Source organism: Saccoglossus kowalevskii, chromosome 17, assembly GCF_978046115.1.
Source record: "Saccoglossus kowalevskii chromosome 17, keSacKowa6.1, whole genome shotgun sequence".
NCBI classification, from domain to species: Eukaryota; Metazoa; Hemichordata; class Enteropneusta; family Harrimaniidae; genus Saccoglossus; species Saccoglossus kowalevskii.
This window is the reverse complement of record NC_140657.1, coordinates 26,901,567-26,904,843: the sequence shown is the minus strand read 5'-3', so window position 1 is coordinate 26,904,843 and position 3,277 is coordinate 26,901,567. Positions and strand designations below refer to the sequence as shown.

Below are 3,277 nucleotides of genomic sequence, written 5' to 3'. Positions count from 1 at the left end.
GTTGTTCCTTACCAAGGGCAGTCAATTCATCACTGTACTTTACTGCTCCTGTGTCCAGTATCACCATACAATAGATTTGAAAACAACATTGCCGATCTCCTGTTACTGTTGAAAACACCTTTACTGCCTCGCTGCAAATAGCAAAGGCTTCGCATATCTGCATTGGAATATACTGAGTGCCATTAAATAAGTTCCTCAAATAACCACTATTACTCTCAAATATGAATGTTGACAGTGATCAGAGAGGTCCCCAATTTTGTAAACCGTCATCCAAATGCAGCATCTGGTGAACATTGAATGTTAACTCTGAACAAAGTTCACAAATGTTGAACCATTTTATGTTTTGAGATATACCCTACGGGATATATTATAAACTATTATTGTCAAAACAAAGGTATGATGATGAATATGACTTGATAGATATGAATAACGATCATAGTCTACAACCATGGTTTCTTATTAATGCCAGACTTTCTGAACCATCTATTTTAGGAGAGAGTATGTTGCAAGTGTTTGGTACAGAATTATTTAGTACTGCATCAAATACCAATGATACATCTAGTCTTGCCCTTCTCAACCAAAGCGAACAAAAAATATTCCACTTTATGCTTTAAAGTCAGAGCAGTCACATATAGAAGTCACATATGTTCTTGCCCCAAACTGAAACACATACTTTTTTGAACAAAAAACATTTTTCCTCGAATGACTTTGAACCCACTCAGTGTGAACAAGATGCTATGAACAATGCTATTAGTGAATCCTTTTTCTATTGTGCACTCAAACATGTTAACCATCACAATAATGCTAATATTTTGTTACCTGGTTTTAAGGAATACTTAGCTAGCAGTGATGAGCCAAACCGTCCGAAACGGGAAGTAGTGTTTTTGGTTATGTGCGTGCGTGTGTGCGTGCGTGCATCGTCATATTTCAGACACACTTTGATGGATTCCATTCAAATTTGGTACACATACATGTCATGAAGGTATACATATGCACGTGAAGTTGTTTTGAGATTAGATCAATTTTGAGCGTTTGGCAGCTATTTTAAACCCGAAAATGTGCAGATTCTGATTAAGATGGACTATAAATTACATGCATCTAATACAAAGTTGTTTTTATGTTGTTAAATTGATGTCAATAAAGTAGTAGTATTATGTTGGTTTGTCACAATGTTACCTTTATTCGTATTTTGTTTGATATCCTGATTTGATTATGATTGCAATAAAGATATCAGTATTTTTACCACGTACCTCGATCATGCTAAACGGGGCATGATCTTCGGGTTCAGGCAATGTGTTCTACTGTTGCATCATGGGAGCGAATTCGCTTCAATCAGGTAAATGGTAAAAAAACCTCGTGTAGGACAATTTGTTTATGGATGCTCTCTGTGACTTCGCGCTGATACTGAATAGTTTGAAGATCAATAAATTATTTGGTAAGTACATGATATATTTCTAAGTACTATGATATATGAATGTTTGGGACTTGTATCTTTGCCGATCTATAGAGGTAAATTGTTCAGATTTTGACGATGTCCGTAGCCGGTGATCACTGCACTGCGATGGCCGTCATTTGTGTCAATGATCAAAATTACTGGTATTCCGGTATCTATCTTTTAACAAGTTAATTATTTTCAAAAATAATAAGTTTTCTGTGATCGTTTTTTTTTTGACTGATGGGCGCATTTTTTTATTTTGAGTGGAATGTATGTGAGAATATTTTGTCAACATTCTCATTTTAACGATGTTTCGCCATGTCACAGTCTATGTTCTGGATGTTAGTCGACAGGGTGATTTTAGGGATGTGCAAAGCAGGCAGATTTGTAGAAATTGACATCAGCAAATGCTATATTTGAAAAAAAATCACTGTGATGGAACAATGAAATTTCGTAGCAAGTTGGAAATATCTTGGAGGTTTGTATCGTCACGTCATCGCGTCCCGAAGACTGGCTACACTATTCAAAATGCACTGTCAATATATATGACAAGGTCAGAACAACTGAATGGTTTAAAATTTTATTATTTTGACGATGTAACTGGGTGTTTATCTAACTGCAATTTTTAAATGACCTGAATTAGTGTACGTTACGACCTTCAGTGCTTTTCGTGAACACGGACGCCATCTTTAATATTTTAAGTCCGTCTTGTTGCTGTCACAGCGCCATCTACGTCCAATGTGACTTGTTTGAACCTATTTGTTTAAATGTACTTTTTTTTTGCTTTTTTACAGGATCTGTGTTTAAAAGAAGATTTTTTTGTCTTTCAATTTTTTCTTTATTTAGTACTGTACTCCTCTGTTTTAGAGAGGCTTGCAGGTGTCAGTTGTTAACGTACTGTCACATACACTGCTTACCAAAGTACTCCAGATTGAACCAGTATACATTATACCATTATATACCATATCTTTACCATACTATTAGTACCATATAAATTATCGTACAACAGTACCATATCCAATATTATATTATATTACAGAGAAGACTTTCTGACTGAGAAATCATGCATATATAAGTATGTATTTGGTCTTCTGAATTTGTCATTGTATACAAACTAAAGTTTGTAATAAAAAGATTTTTTCCTGTATGGATTATGCAACTTTATTTGTACTATATGAGAATGATTCTGTTGCTAAGTGGTGATATAGAAAGCAGTCCTGGTCCTACTTCAAACTGTGACATAACAGGTCAAGGTAAATTAGTGATTGCAGGTAATGTTAATCAAGGTTCACCTAAATATTTGGGTACCACATCTGGAGCCAGTACATGCATGACAAACAGTCTTGTAGCCCTGGTATATTCAATGATTATGGATGCTGCTAACTAGAACAGTGCGAATATTGATAACATATAGATATAGGGCAATTGTTGTATTTAAAACTTTATCCTAACAGGCATACCAAAGATTCTAGTACGTATTTACAGGTTGCTGATTTAAATCGTTGCATTTCATTTGGACCATATCATTTTAGCTGTATTCCATGCACATCAATTGTTGGGTGCCTTGCTGAAGTTGACTTTGACATTGACAGTGCATTAAAACATGTTTTTGAAAGTACTGCTCATGCCATTATTATTGTCAAAGACTATGGGTTGGGCATATTTACCTATAAGACTATGTTCTATGTTTTTGATTCACATAGCAGAAATGGCCAAGGTTACATGGATAGTGATGGAAATGCTGTTTTGGTTGTTCTTCATAATTTAATTCAAGTTGCTGCCCATATCCAACACTTAACCACCACTTTAACCAAACAATCTCTTGATGTCGTAGCATTTGAA

The 3,277-nt window shown here is 35.1% G+C and overlaps 1 long non-coding RNA gene across 1 annotated transcript; it reads left to right on the top strand.

Annotated features, from left to right (window-relative positions):
* Positions 1-1,381: 1,381 nt before the first annotated feature.
* Positions 1,382-2,594, top strand: LOC146732796 (uncharacterized). The gene is made up of 2 exons (XR_014926870.1): positions 1,382-1,435; positions 2,230-2,594. It is a non-coding gene; the product is annotated as an uncharacterized LOC146732796 (long non-coding RNA).
* Positions 2,595-3,277: the final 683 nt, after the last annotated feature.